The sequence below is a fragment of the Cetorhinus maximus genome, chromosome 21 (assembly GCF_964194155.1).
Source record: "Cetorhinus maximus chromosome 21, sCetMax3.hap1.1, whole genome shotgun sequence".
In the NCBI taxonomy this organism is placed as follows: domain Eukaryota; kingdom Metazoa; phylum Chordata; class Chondrichthyes; order Lamniformes; family Cetorhinidae; genus Cetorhinus; species Cetorhinus maximus.
Window position 1 is genome coordinate 62,671,932 of NC_135899.1, and position 16,781 is coordinate 62,688,712.

Here is a 16,781-nt window from a genome sequence, read left to right on the forward strand (position 1 = left end):
AAGGCTATACCTCCCATAGCCTCTGCATGAATACAAAGATGGGCTCTAATTTTGGCAGCACATGAATACACCTTTGTAAATAGACCAGGGATTCACATAGCAAATGCCGATACCCTAAGTCGCCTTCCTTTGCAAGAGAACAATGACCACATCCCAATTCCCCAAGAACTCGTATTAGTGATGAATTTCCTAGATTCTTCACCAGTCTGTACCAGGCAGATAACAAAACTGGATGAATTGTGATCCAGTCTGTCTCAAGTGAGAAACCAAGTGTTACATGGCTGGTCCTAGGAACCAGTCTCTGATGAATTGAAGACATTTTTCAACCGAAGACACAAGATGAGCAGTCAAGATGGTATTCTATTATGGGGTGCACGAGTAGTAGTTCCTTCACAAGGAAGGGAACCAACCTTAGTAGAGTTACACAGTGCCGATCCAGGGATCTCACAAATGAAGACGATAGCGCGAAGTTATCTTTGGTGGCTGGCGTTGGATGGTGATATTGAAAAGGTGGTAAAACACTGGGCAGAATTTTGCCCTTGGTGGGCGTGCGGGCCCCACTGGCTTGGCGGCGGGCGGACAGCCGACCCCCGCCGCCGAAACGGGGCCTGCCGCCATTTTGAATGGGCGGGCCAATTAAGGCCCGCCCAGCAGGCCACCCGACGGGAAGTGCTATGCGCTTCCTGTGCGGGGGGGGGGAGGGAATCCCCAGCTGTCAAAGTGCGCTCTTTCACGCATGCGCACGAAAGAGCGCACTGCTCCCTGAAACTAAGTGCTGTCTCAGGGAGATTAGTGACAGTGCACATAAGTTAAAAAATAGAAAAATAAAAATATTATTAACATGCCCCCCTCATGTGACAATGTCGCACGAGAAGGGACATGTTAATAAAATCGACATAAACTTTATTAAACTTTTTAAAAACGTACATGAAACCTTATCCCGCCAGTGGATGAGGTTTCATGTATTATCAGGAGCCCGCCGGCGCTCCTGGCCTGTCCACCAGCCTTAAGGTTGGACGGGCAGGTCTTTAATGATCTTAATTAGCCTGTCAATGGCCTTAATTGGCCATTGACAGGTCGGCGGGCGGACAGCTGATTTTGCTGTCCGCTTGGCTTCCTAAAAATTTAAAGGGACCGGGATGATGTCGGGGGTTCCTCCCGACGTCATTCCACATCATTTTCCCGTCGGCAAGCGTGCCCCGCCCCCAAATCGCCAACGGGAAAATTCTGGCCATTGTGTGCAATGTCAACATCTACAAAAGTTGCCAGTGGCAACCCCATTACACCCATAGGAGTGGGGTAAAATCGCCAACACCAGGCACTACTATAGGAAAACTACGCCAGAGCTTCGCCATCCAAGGATTGCCAGAGGTAATTGTCTCAGATAATGGTACCGGGTTTATGAGTGCTGAGGTTCAACGATTTATCAGCATCAATGGTTTCAACCACATGAAGACTACACTGTACCACCCGTCACCTAACAGACTGGTGGAAAGAGCGGTACAAACTTTTAAGGCGGGAATGAAAAAGTTAAAAGCTGGAAAGTAGACTTGCTCATTTCCTATTTCACTGCAGAACAACCTCCTACACTACGACAGGAGCAACACCTGCAGAATTACTGATGAGGCGCCATCTTTGAACAATACTTCCCAATTTGGAGGGGAAGGTGGAGAAAAGTCAAGGTAAAGTAAGCTCTGTGACCGGACCATTGTCGTACCACTTGGAAGTGGAGGGCCGGATCACCCGTAAACATTTAAGAAAAAGGGTGATATCCCAACAAATTGATGTTCCACCTGTAACCATTGCTAAACCAGTGGTTCCTATTGAAGTTTCTCAACCAAGGACAGACATGCCCAATGTCTCTATCGGAGTGGAAGACACTGAACTGCATGTGCCTAATGAGATCCTTGATGTTAATGTGGTTCCAGGGAATGTGGTTCCTGTCAAAGAATCATAAGTTGTGGAACTACAACATTCCACATGATCAGGAAACCACCTGGAAGACTGAACTTGTAATTTCATGGCCTGTGTAAATATTGTAATGTCATGAGATAAATATCCCTGTAAATACAAAATGTACAGAAAAGTTAAAGGGGGAGGGATGTTGTAATTATAGTTCTGATAAATGTTGGACTGTAGCTTTAAGAATAACCCTGTGTTGTAAGATCACATGATCTGTGTAAACCAATGCATTAACAGCGCAGGGAACTTCTAGAAGAGAATTCTTCTTTAGTTATAGAGTTTGATGCACACATGTAGTTGCTGCTGCTGTCTTGTAAATAAAGTTAAATGTGTCCAACAAGAAAAGTTGCCTGGAAAATCAACTCTATAACACTAATCATTTTTAAAATGCTAAATATGTCTCAGATATATGCTATAGCAATTGAATCTGGTTTACCTTTATTGGTGGAGTTGCCTTACTCTGGCCTGAGTAGTTTAAAAACCTACAGCTAAATCAACTGCTAATTAGCAACTGGTTCAGGGGTAAGTTGCGCAACCTTGTTATGTAAGGGTTAGAGGTTGCTCTACCGTGGACAATTGGTTATTATTTAAGCCATACATTTACAAACAGGAGTCTATGGACCTCAGGGATCCACAGGAATACTCAAGGGTGACCATGAGAGAATCAAATTTCTGACCTTCTAGGGTCGGACATACTGCATGCCAGATTCCTTGGTGAAAATAGTATTCCACATCCTTTGGCTAAGATCTTGCAGTCAGTGCCAAGCAGCCTTGCTCATCACTGACCTTGAAGAAAGCCGCCCATAAAGATCCAGCAATCTCTTTGGTGTGGATTTCCCTTTCCTAATGTGACTTTGAAGCTGATGCCGAGTCAAGGGGGTCTCCAGGCATCCAACAGCAGTGATGTCAGCAAGCATGGTAAGCAGCCAATCACATTTAAGTATTCTCACAGACAGCACACCTGAAATTAAAAACAGTGAATCCACTTTGAATTTAAATTTTCAGCTAAAATAAATATAAACAAACTCAAAAATATATTAGTTTAAAAGTATGTGGAATTTTTTTATCTCCATTGAGAAATTTGACATTCTGCAATTATAAAATTAAGTTTTGAGGGCCAGTGAGTGGGTAAGTATCGACTTAATACTTTAAAAACCCAGTTGCTCCTAATCAACAAAGTCTAATATTTTCAAGGGTTTTTATAGTGAAAATAATAGTGTAAAAATGAAAGTTTTTGTCAATTCACTGATTATTTAGGAATTGTACTCTGTGGGGTCCTCAACAGTGCATTCTCTGGAGGAGCATGCAGCTTCTGTCAACATTACTGACATAAATATTTGGATTTCTGCATTATTCTGCACATTAACAAATTCCGGATGTTGCTGTCAGCTGTTACTGGATTCCCACTACAAAATCTGGGTCACTTTTATTTTGCATTTGTTGAATTTTTGCTGCATTTCTCTTTTGCCATATATGCCAATAATAATGACCTCTATAATCCAGACAGTGGATACTGTGGCCTATTATTTACTGGAGCAGAATTTTGAAGTGAAGTTTGGGGAAGGGTATTGTTTGGGAAAGTTCGGATTTGCTGAACACAATTTTAACTCCACATGGGAAAAATTTTCCCCCCATTGAGGGGGGGTTGTGCAGAGGCAGGCAGAGGCGGGCGCCCCCCCCGATTGGGGACGTGTCGCCATTTTACGTGGGCGGGCCAATTAAGGCCTGCCCATCGTGACGTTCACCCGGAAGCGCTGTGCGCTCCCTGTGCAGGCGGGAGGGGGGGGATCCCTGAGTGATACCCTGCACTCTTTTGCGCATGCACGCGAAAGAGCGCAGAGATCTCCCTGATGCACGGAGGTACCTCAGGGAGATCCGTTTGACATGTGTAAGTTTAAAGAAGAAAAAAACTTTTGAAACATGTCCCCTCATGTGACACTGTCACATGAGCTAGGATATGTCAAAGAATTAATGTAAAAAATTTTATTAGATTTTAAAACACTTCATGAAATCTCACCCCACCCGTGGATGAGGTTTCATGAAAAACGTGAAGGCCGCCTGGGCTCTTCTCCTGCCCGCCAACCTTAAGGTTGGACAGGAGCTCATTTAATTGAGTTAATGACTATTTAAATGGCCTCAGTGGGCCTTTGACAGACTCAGCTGCACGCCGGCCGAACTGAAAGTCTAAATGATGTGCGGTGATGTTGGGACAACCGCCCTACATCACCACCCATCGTTTTACGCGTCGGCGAGTGGGCCCTGCACCCGCTCGCCGACCAGAGAATTCACCCTCGTGTTGCTTTGCAGTAGGCTCCCCACCCAGAAGCCAGCCTGATTGACAGCCTTGGGCCTTTCAGGTGGGGAATGCTCAAGAGGGCTCACCCCACGTGTAATTGGTTTCCAGCTGCTTGGAGATTGCTAGGGGTCAGGGTGCAAGTGTGAAGGTGATTATGTGGTATGGGAGATAGATTGGACCAGAAATGGGGTTGGGTGGCAATGGTGATTGTAAGATCATAGGAAGGGAGGGAGTGATTGTTGGGGTGGGTGATTCTGGAGAGAAGCAGCTTTACTTGGGGGTCCAGTGGGATCCTGCTGGACCTCTTCCTGGCCCACCAGCAGTGCTGGAAAGTCACTTACGATTTCCACACAGCAGCTGCCACTTCCTTTTAGCTGCCAGGTTTCCTGAGGCCCAAACCTAGAACAAAAATAAAATCTAAGGCATGCAAGCCTCCTTAAAATGTTCAAGTCAACAATCCACTTCCTGGGTGCAGGTTGGTTGCCCATGCCCTGCCTCACTTCCATTGAAACTGGAAGTGGACAGGCTCAACATAGATTGGGTTTGACAATTTTAAATTTTTACTTTCCACCTGATCCAAACCCATTTGGGGATTGAAACTCCCCCTCTGTATTTCATAAGGGTCCCAACACAGTAAATTGAAAGGCTCAAAGAACTTGGGGGCATTCTGAAGGAACAAAACAGAGCACCTCAAATTCATAGAATCGTAGAATCATAAAATGGTTACAGCACAGAAGGAGGCCATTTGGCCTGTCATGAACGTACTTTCTTCATGAGCAACTCTGCTGATCTCACTCCCCTTCCCCATACCCTTAGACCAGCAATTCATTTCTCATCAGGTGCTTATCCAATTCCCTTTTGAAAGCCACAGTTGACTCTGCCTCCACCAGACTCTCAGGCAGCACATTCCAGATTCTAAGCATCCGCTGTGTAAAAAGCTTTTTCCTCGGGTCGCATTGGTTCTTTTGCCAATCATCTCAATACAGTATCCTCTCGTTCTCAACCCTTCTGGCAATGGGAACAATATCTCCCAATCTACTCTGTTAAGAGCCCTCATGATCTTGAACACCTCTATCAAATCTCTTCTCTTAGGTAACAAACAGTGAAATACTGCATTTGGAGTCCATGGAAACAATATAAAAAGTATATTTTCCATAATCCTCAGTCCAAAAAAGAAAGACAATGATGTATTTGAGAATGGCTGAAATCTGCCAGAAATAATATTGGTACAGACTTGGATTTCAACTTTGACATCCAAATCAGGTTCAGCCTCCCAGTGTGGCAGGTAAAGGATTGACCCTTGCTTCTAATTTTAAATTGTGATGCATAGATAAAGTACCTTATTTATAATTTTTAAAAAAATTTCAATCCTACGAATATTAAACAGCAGCGTATGTTAAATCAGAGGCAGAGACAGAAATGGCTGGAACGTGCCAGCTATAGTGATAAATATGATGAGTGATAGCCTTGTATTACATCGAAACAGAATCTGACTGGAAGCAGATTACAACACAGCACAGGATTCAAGTGATCAGCTAAGCCTTCCCTTCCACCACCAGACTAAGCCTAAGCAGCAGCCGTCAGGAATCTGGACACAAATGTTTGAGCGACAGAAATAATTTTTAATGTGCATGGTAGTCTGGATAATAAGATTGCAATGTGTTATTTAGTTTATTTGATAACAAATTAATTGATGTCACATGGATTCAGTTCAATTAACATCATCAACTGAAAGCCAAAGTGTGTAATTGATGAGGACAGCATATACAGTTTAGAAACAATAACTCAGGATAAAATTAATAGTCACATGGATAAACTTGGTTAACTAAAAGAAGCCAGTATGGATTTCTTAAGGGAAAATTGTGTTTAACGACCTAGATGAGATTTTTAAAGAGGTATCAGAGAGGGTGGTTGAGGGCAATGCTGTTGACGTGGTGCACATGGACTTCCAAATGCATTTGATACAGTGCCACACAACAGAATTGCGAGCAAAGTTATAGCTCATGGATTAAAAGGGACAGTAGCAACATGGGTATGAAATTAGCTGAGTGACAGGAAACAGGGAGTTGTGATTAATGGATGTTTTTCAGGCTGGAAGAAGGTTTGTAGTGGAGTTTCCCAGGTGTCAGTCCTGCTTTTCCTGATTTTTATTAATGAGCTGAACCTTGGTGTGCAGGGAACAATTTCAAAATTTGTAGATGATACGAAACTTGGAGGTATTGTGAACTGTGAGTAGGATAGTGTAGAACTTCAAAGGGGCATAGACAAGTTGGCAGAATGGGATAACAGGTGGCAGATGACATTCAATGTGGAGAAATGTGACGTGATTCATTTTGGTACGGAGGACATGGAGGGAAAATTAAAGTAAAGGATACAACTCTAAAGGGGGTGCAGGAGCCGAGGGATCTGGGTGTATATGTGCATTAGTTGCTGAAGGTGGCAGGACAGGTTGAGAGTGCAGTTAATGAAGCATACAGTATCCTAGGCTTTATTAATAGGGGCATAGAGTATAAGAGCAAGGAGGTTATGTTGAACTAGTATAAGACACTAGTTCAGCCTCAGCTAGAGTATTGCGTCCAGTTCTGGGTGCAACACTTTAGGAAGGATGTGAAGCCACTGGAGAGAGTGCAGAAAAGGTTCACAAGAATGGTTCCAGAGATGAGGAACTTTAGTTATGAAGTAGATTGGAGAAGTTAGAACAGTTTTCCTTGGAGAAGGGAAGGCTGAGAGGAGATTTGATAGAGGTATTCAAAATCATGAGGGGTCTGGACAGAGTAGATTGGGAGAAACTATTTCCACTAATGAAAGGATCAAGAACAAGGGGATTTGGGTTTAAAATAATTTGCAAAAGAAGCAAAAGCGATATGAGAAAAACTTTTTCATGCAGTAAGTAGCTAAAGTTTGGACTGCACTGTTTAAGAGTGTGGAGAAGGTGGAGGCAGACATGATGGGCCAAATGGCCTCCTTCTGCATTGTAACAGTTCTGTGATTCTCTGATTCTGTGATGTACTGTAGAGGACAATGGATCCTCACTGTTGCATATGGTGCCAACATATGATGGTTTATTATGGTTTTCAAGTTCACTGATTTGAAAGGGTTCATAACTGAATTACTGGGATAGCAATTTATTGTGCTCCATCAAACAGAAATCCAACTGCCTAGAGTTAAGAATAACCATTATGTTCAGTGAAAAGGAATAGTGGAAAATCCTTTAATCGGCTAATTGTGCCACCACTCTTTATTGTGTAACCTGACACCAGCTGCTGTGCAAGTGTTTGTCATCTCTTTCTTTTAATAGAACTCCAGGCTACTGGAGATTACCCTCAAAACATGATTCCCTTCTGCACGGGATCACTCCTGAGGGTTTTTGCAGTGCCAACAGATGTTGTGATCACATTTTGAAAAGTGCTGACCAGGTTCACCTTGTTCATATAAAGTGGGACATTGATTGGCTTGTCGCAAATGCTGATTGCATTAACTGTTTGAGTATTGAATGTAATTCTGCAGCTTTTTGAAGAAGCAATGCTCAATGGGATTGACTTTGCTCTGCCTGATACCCCATCAGTCCCTGGTTCTGAAAGCAATGGGGAGTGGAAATTGGAGCACGGAGCTGTCAAGTCGAATCTCCACCCCATTGTGCTTGAGTTGCATTCATTCGGGTCTGGGGTGGGACGCAAAACAAGTGGGAATATTTAAATAGCACATAAATGGCACAGGGGTGACGTGAAAATATCATCTCTGTCTGATGCTGTGAACACGTGCACAGTGAGGCATCCAAAGAGGAACCAAAAGCAGTAATCCTGACAATCAGTTGCAATCTATAATTAGGGACCATTTAAAGAGTTGTAATAGAATCGGGATGTGACCATGAAGAATATTGCTGAAGGAATTGGGCTGGGAAACAGACTGAGAAAATCCAAAGTTATTGACCAGATGCAGACAGCTTAACTGAAAGAAGCAAGGGAGATATAAGGTCAGAATGCATGGGACTAGTGGGCTAACGTACAGACTGAAACCTTCTGCTCCACAAAACCTAAAAGAAAATGATAGTACTGGATGAAAATGCAGCTCAGCATTGTAGCGAATCTACCACATGGTTGCAGGATGAAGGCTTACACGAATGGTTGATTAGTCTTGATCAGTCTGAAGATGCAAAAAAAAGTTCAGACACTTCCCAATAGAAAGGAGGGTCAAGTCCCTCTGAGCACCATTAGCCTCAATGTTACATGGGCTTCAAAAACTTCAATCATTCTTCTTAAGTAATCATAGCTTTTTAAACTAAAGCAGCAAAAAAGGCTGACTCAAAATAGATAGATAAATAAACATACTTTGTGTTACAGAACATATTCTGTTAGCTTTGCTCCTAATTTAACAAGAAGTTAAATATTAATCTATTTATGCAGCTGCTCAGCTGATTCAAACACATTTTGTGAACGACCTTTTTTAGTTGTTGACGTTTTCTGAAACATGAGAAATGGCTGTTTTCTCCATGGTGACAAATGCGAGGGACAACTCCAGCCAGTAGATAACATTTTAGTGCCACGAAAGGACTGTCCTCTTCACAGGATTGCAATTGACAGATAACTGAGCTTCTTTATTTTGTTTGCATTGAACTAATTATTCATTATCATTTCAGATTGTTTTTCTGTGTACTTATCCGCAAATAGCTGCAACTTTTAAAGAATAATATACAATGAAATAAATTCACATAGATTGAACAGAATTGCATTTGTGTGATGACTTTTTTTTCAAAAGATGAACTATTCAAATATTTTAACTAGAGGTTAGTAAGCTGATGGTTTTATGATCAAAATAATCTTTAAATACTGGATGTTTTGTGATCGCAGCAAATTGAGGCACATGTGAATTTCCAGATACAAACTCCTTTCACTTCCAAAATCAGAGTATGGGAAACAAACTGCACAGATTTATAGATCAGCTTGTGTCTAGTGCAACCTGGAAGGGAACATTGCTTTGATTAAATGCTTTCTTGATAACGGACTTACAATGCAGAGGAAAGCAATATTCCTATAATTCCACATTTCTTAAAGGTTGCAGTCTCAATAGCTCCCTTTGGGCAATAGCTCTGCACCCAATTGCACAATTTCCTCCACCACTGCCCAACTTCATCACTCATTTATTTTCATACCCTCAGGCGCCTTTGTGAGCCTACAAGTACAACAGCTTCTTAATTACCATATTATTGTTGATCACAATATTCACTGCGAATGTGGATAACTCCCCTGCCACTTTACATACCTGTTTGGGGAATACTTCTCTATAACTTCTAGATCTTTATATAGAAAACATTATTCAAAAGCTGTTCCAAACCCTTGGATTTTCCAATATATTACCCACCATTACCTTGTCTGTTAGTTAAGTCAAGAAAATTGGTCCCTTTAAGTATAATGAGATAATATCATTGATTCACGGTCGTTCCATTTTACAGCTCAAACTTTTACCTGTAAACCTTGCCTTTGAAAAATAAACTGCAAATGATCATCAGTTATAACATTTTAAGGAATAGATAACTCGAGGACCATCTCTATTTAAAAGGTCAAGTTCACATTGCATTTCATGACAGGCTAACAGCAAGTGGCTTGTTACACGTCTCAAAATAGAATGAAATGCAGTAGATTCAGATAATTGGCAAAAGAACAAGGGGGGTCGTGGGGAGATTTTTAAAAATGTAGTGAGTAGTAATGCAATGCCTTAAAGGGTAGTGGAAACAAATTAAATTGTAACTTTCAAAAGAGAGTTGGATTTATACTTCAAAAGAAAAAAATGTGCAGGACAATGGGGGGAGAGAGGGCATAATTGGACAGTTCTTTCAAAGAGCTAGCATCAGTACAATGGGCCAAATGGCTCCCTCTGAGCCTGGAAGATGTGTGGGATCAACAAATGATCAACATCTTCTAAAGATACCAGACTGCCGGGGGAGGAAGACTAAAATGAACAGATCAAAGGAGAACGAATGTGGTTTCAATAAAGCATTATTTTAAAAGCAGTAAAGGTCATTTAAAGGACAAAAATACTTTTGGATGAAGATGGACATTTGGCCCATTTGATTATATTCTTCCAGGATATTGGCTCGACCATCTTCACATTTTAGCATCTAGCTGCTTCTTAAGTGAGTCCAGTGTTCTGTCCTCAGCTACCATTTGTGGCACTTGATGTGTTAATGTAGCAATCATGTTTCCCTTTGTGAATGTTTTGTTGAGCGGTAAATCAGATTTCAATAAGAGAAATGAGTTACCTGAACTCTGGAGCCATTTACATTTATACTTGTTGCTAATGATTCAGTGCCCAGCAGCAACCAACTCCTCTGGGAATGGTGTTTTCAGTGGAACCTTTGGAGGCTTATGTCTCTATTAAAAATAAAATAAGATAAACAGCTTCTGTGCACAACATTGAGATTGTGTACTCATGTTGCTAACCCAACAATGACTATGATTGCAGCATCAAGAATAACCACCTTTAAATCATCGCAAGGTTAAGATTAAATTACTTTTTTAGAAACTGATTTTATAAATTAATATCAAAGTATGACAGTAACAAGATGAAATATTCAATGCATTGGGAATCAAAGGTACCAGTTTACCAATACTCCTTAAAGGTAACAAAATGTTCCATGGTGCTTAACAAGAACGTTATTAATAAAAACGTTGACACCAAGGTACGGAAAGAGATGTGAAGAAAAGTTTGGTCACAGAGGTGGGTTTTAAGGAACGTCATAAAGGAGAAGAGAGAAGTAGAAAGGCAGAAGCTTTTGGAGGGAATTTCAGAGTTTAGGCCCAAGGCAGCTGAAAGCACAGCCGCCAGTGGCAGAGTGCGCGATTAAAAGCAGGGACTTGCAAGATGTGAGAATTGGAGGAACACAGAGTCTAATAGGTTTGTAGGCTGGAAGAGGTCATAGAGATTGGGAGCCCAAGAGACCATGAAGGAATTTGAAAACGAGGTTGAGGATTTTAAAATTACACATTGTGCTCTAAATAGAATATTATATTACTTCTGGCAAACTCTTATTATCTTGCTGCTTTAGGACCTTCATACAGAACTGCCAAATCAAAACTAACCATTTTGCTTCCTCTAAAATCTATGAAGGTTAGCTCAGCAGGGAAGAGAACACAATCTCACTGGAGAGATTTGGTACAATAAACATAAGGCCAGGTTTAATAACCCATAAGCTAATGCGCATCATGCAGTCATGAAACATGTAAACACAGCTGTTAGTCACTACATTTCAATCAACAGAAATCTCCCTCTTAAGGTCAATAAATACTAAACAAGATGGACTACACAGTTTGGTTCCAAGGGATGTAGGATAGAGAGGAAAAGCTGAGGTTGTTCTCCTTACAGCAGAGAAGCTTAAAGGAAAATTTAATAGCGGTGCTCAAAATCCTTAGTTTTGTTAGGCTAAATAAGGAGAAACTGTTTCCAGTGGCAGAAGGATCCGGGTAACCAGGGGACACAGCTTCAAGGTGATTGGCAAATGAATTGGATGGGTTACTCGGAAAATTTTTGTTGCACAGTAAGTTGTTCTGATCCCAAGTGCCTGAAAAGGTGGCGGAAGCTGATTTAATAGAAGCTTTCAAAAGGGAATTGGAACTGGACCTGGATGGAAAATAAAATCCAGGTATGGGGAAAGAGTAGGGGAGTGGAATTAATTGGATAGCTCTTTCAAAGAGCTGACACAGGCATGATGGGCTGGATAGCCTTCTTCGGTGCTGAGTCATTCTATGCTTGGAGGCACTTCCAGTGTGTTGACTGATGCACCCTGGTTGACATGACTGAGCCAAATGTATCTGAGGGATTTGCAATGTTACCTATCATGCATGTTGCCATTTTAACCATCCTGTCGGTGCTGTAATTTAAAGCTTTCCTCAGCAGTTTCCATCATCTCTTAAGCCTACTTGTGAAAACTAACGAAATATCCTCATGGCGTCTTTAAAAAAATGAAAATTATCTTTCTATTCTGTTTTCTAAATGATTTTGCAACCAACTTGTTTTTTTTTTTGATGTGTGTGTGACTTTACAAATGATAATATTCAGTTATAACCATACGTTAAGCAAAATTAATCCTGAATGTTAATCGTTGGAATCCTGCTACAATGGAGTGCATGCTTTAGTTTGTAAGCGAGAGCAGTTGTACTAATTGGGAAAGGATTAGGGAATTATTCTTAAGTGTATAAGAACTGGTTTACACCTGTGTCGGGGCAGGTGGAGGAAGGGGAGTCTGTGCCTGTGCTTCTGTGAATAAACCTGTGTTAAGGCAAAGACTGGCTCCAGATCTGTCCTTTACTCAAGGTATGAACAGTGACATTAACACTGAATAGTGTTTTTCCTAAATGGTCAAATCACCAGTACCATGAGCAGAGTATCATTTTCTCATTCATCTGCTCTCAGTCATGAGTCACCACCGGTTCAACGTGATGCTACTAAACTATAAAATGCACACACCTCGGGGCATGGTGAAGGCTAATTGCATTTTCTAGGTCCTAGTAAGCCTAGTAAAAAGGAACTTACTCTAGAATATACTTCCACATCATGATCACTAATTAATTACACTAACTACGAATGACAGCTATAAGTGCACAATATGCTAACAGTCATGAGCTGCCAAAAAGAGCAATAGCAACCATCATCAATGTACCTCATTAATGGTGATCTAATTCCATTTCACAAGATCAAGGTAGACACAGTTAAAAAAAACCTGGGGGTGATTTTTCTCTCGATACAGATAGTGACAGATTTACCACTTGTGTTTTGATTCTGCTAAATTCATGTGAGTAAGAGACATTTCTTCCGTTGTTTTTTGATGAAAGTGAAAAAATTAGCTCTGAGGAAGATCTTAACTCTGGAACGTTAAGAATCATGCTATAGTTATTCAACATGTCGGACTTAAGTTCACAGTATTGTGTCAGTTATCACACAAACAGGCTGCAATTGCAGTGTTGCAAATATTCCAATGTTTTGCATCTAAATTTATGTCTGGCAGCTAGCTAACACATCTAGTTGGCTGTTAGCTGCCAATAAAGCTTATGGAGATGTGACAACTGGCCTATGTAGATGATTCTGATGTATTAACATTCTGGAAGTAATGAGCAAGAATGGCAACTAAGAGGAAGTTAAACAGGAAACCATGGAGGACAAACTGTTCTGGTTAATATATGCAGTGACCTGATGAATGCTTTCATGGCTGTTTGTTCTGGGCAGTGCTTCCAGCATTATCATAAATGCGATTTGTTTTATAGTTAGCACACTGGCAATGTCACTTCATGTCAGAATGAATCCAGCTCTCCTTCCATGTTTCAGCGAAGTAGGGTTCTTTTTTTAAGTGAAAAAAGTCCATCAAATTCAATATGGTATTTTTGGACAGTTTTCTGTGCAATAAATATCTGGCCTATCATTGTCAGTAAGGTCCACAGTATTTCTAAAGTTAGCAATACATAACGGAGAGCAGCAGATGTCAATCATTTAAAATGTGTGACTACATTTAAAATAAAAACAGTAAAATTTGCCCTTAATGCACAGCAGAGCCACCAAAAAATGTCATATGATTATATATGACTTCCCAAAATAAATGCATTTTTGCTTCTTTGAAAACCAAAATATTTTTTTAAATTTTGTAAATTCAATGCAGTTAAGCTAAGCAGTGCTGAGGATTTGTTTTTGCATATAACTTTATTAAAGCTTTTTTGATAATACATAGATGCCACACAAAGTCGTACATCTGATAGTCATTACCTGAAACAAAAAGAATGACTGAATCCTAACAATGACACAGTTAAACAATTGCAGCCACAGTAAGTGAGGCAATGTTCAACTGTGATTTCATTAGAAACTAATTTAAAAATATCTTTTCACAGGCTATGGAAAAGGAGAATTAGCCACTTTAATGTCATATGGATATTGTGAATCTCTCTTCCTGTATTATCATCAAAACTCAAAAATGGCAGGAGGCCTTTTACCTGTTGTTACTTTAAAAGACACACCCAAGAAGTATTAAACATAGTTAAGTGCTGTGATCACATTTTTCTGCATTCAAAATGTCATCAACTTCTCTCCCTGATGATCTACTAGTCATGTTGTGCTGTTATAGTGACATATATAGTAACAAGATGTGAAACTGTGTGTGACTGATCAACTTTAGGATGGGAATCACTGTTAGTGATATCAGAAAATGAACCCAATGCATTTACTGGAGACGTGAAACTGTCTAATTTAGTTTCTGGCCATGTGCCTCAAAATATTAACTAATGATTCACTAATTAGAAAAAAAATACTCGTAACCACACTTGGTTTTAATTGGATAGGGTGAGTCCATATATTGTAGTTAGTAATTGAATCAGAAATAAAGTGGGGTTTATAATTATTTCATTGGATCAATTATTTTTAAATTGGAAGCTGGAATAGAATTGAGTTGCATTCTAAAGCACAAGGGTTGTCATCACAAGAATCACTGGAAGGTTAACTAATCTATCAATGATAAGTCAAATTAAATTTTAATTAGATATTGTAGTCTGTTGGCTCTTATTAAAATGGAATACACCAGCATACCAATGACCCCAACTACTGGTACCTAGAGCAGGACTGATTTCTCCACAGTGTTGGTAAGATCAGAGTTACAAAGTAGGCCAGCTCTGTGTGAGAATGACGATCATGAAAGAGAAGGATGAGAAAGACACTTTTCAAGCAGAACACACTCCTATTTTCAAATGTATTTATTTGGTGATAAGCCTCCCTCAATGGAAACTGTAAAATGGTTGAATGCTTGCAATGCTCATAGCAATACCTCCCGCTGCTTTCAGTTAATTCTCGATGGGTGGTGATAGTCCCCCCTTTAACAATAACAGGAGAATGTCTGCATTTCTTCTTAATTAACAACCACATGCAAAATCATGAAAACATGATATTTCTGGGAAAACAACATCATTGCTTCTGAAGGGAAGCAGGCCCTCTCTTGCTTTCATTTAAGGAGAAACATAACCCTTCTTATACTCTTTATTCATATTCCATACATTACTCTAACATTATACAAATATAATTCTGTTTTAATTTTATTACAGTCCAGTCAAACAAATATTTTATGCTTGAAGCAAACATCACAAGACATGGGTTTAAACTGCATATTCACATAAAAGCAGGGTGACCAGACCTTGCCAGAATTCGAATTCGCACTGTGCTCTGTAATGACAGGGCTGGCAGTAGATACGACAGCAGCTACAACTGTTCAGAAATACATTCAACTTTGCTCAGACGTTTCTTAAAGGGTGTGTTCAGGAGTGAGTCTGCACAGATTGAATGTCGAAACCAATGCCAGGTCATTGCAGAAAACTCTTAAGTAAGGGCAGTAAACAAAAATGCTGCACTAGCCAACTATTCCACCTAGAATCTAGGGAAGTGTTTGAACTGAGAAAAGCATTCCTGGAATGAGGGTAGGGTAGACCATAAGGCCATAAGACGTAGGAGCAGAAGTAGGCCATTTGGCCCATTGTGTCTGCTCTGTCATTCAATGAGATTATGGCTGATCTGATATTCCTTAACTCCACTTTCCTGCCTTTTCCCCATAACCCTTGATTCCCTTACTGATTAAAAATATGTCTATCTCAGCCTTCAATATATTTAACGACCCAGCCTCTACAACCCTCAGCGATAAAGAATTCCACAGATCCACTACCCTCTGAGAGAAGAAATTCCCCCTCCTCTCTGTCTTAAATGGGCGACCCTTTACTCTGAGATTATGCCCTCTGGTCCTAGATTCTCCCACAAGGGGAAACAACCTCTCAGCATCTACCCTGTCAAGCCCCCTAAGAATCTTATACGTTTCAATAAGGCCTCCTCTCATTCTTCTAAACTCCAACGACCCACTTAACCTCTCCTCATAAGAAAATCCCTTCATACCCGGATCAACCTAATGAACCTTCTCTGGACTGCCTCCAATGCCAGGATATCTTTCCTTAGATAAGGGGACCAAAAAAGTTCACAGTATTCGAAGTGTGGTCTAATTAGTGCCTTGTATAGTTTTAGCAAGACTCCCCTATTTTTATACTCCATTCCCTTTGAAATAAAGGCAACATTCCATTTGCCTTCCCTATTACCTGCTGAACTTGTTTGTTAGCTTTTTGGAATTCATGCACAAGGACTCCCAAAGGAGTGGAACGTGGTCTTTCTCGCACTTATGAATACATATGTTTTCCCTTGAATATCTGTGGGAAACAGAAGACTAAATAAAACTCTGAGGGCTTCCAGTGCTGAGCTAACTACATGATAACATCTCACTTCCAGAATTAGTCATTGAAGCAGAACATTTTTAAACACCAAGGATTAAATTTGATAGATAGATGCTGGACAAGATGTTAAAGGCGAACGAGAACAGGGTTGGTAAATCTCTTTAGGACTATTTACTCACATGGAGGGTAAATGTTGACACAGGATAATTGGACTGAAAGGCATGTTTCCATTTTATAACTTCTATGTATTTCTGTGTATATTTCCACAGCAAAACTTGACTCTCCCATTT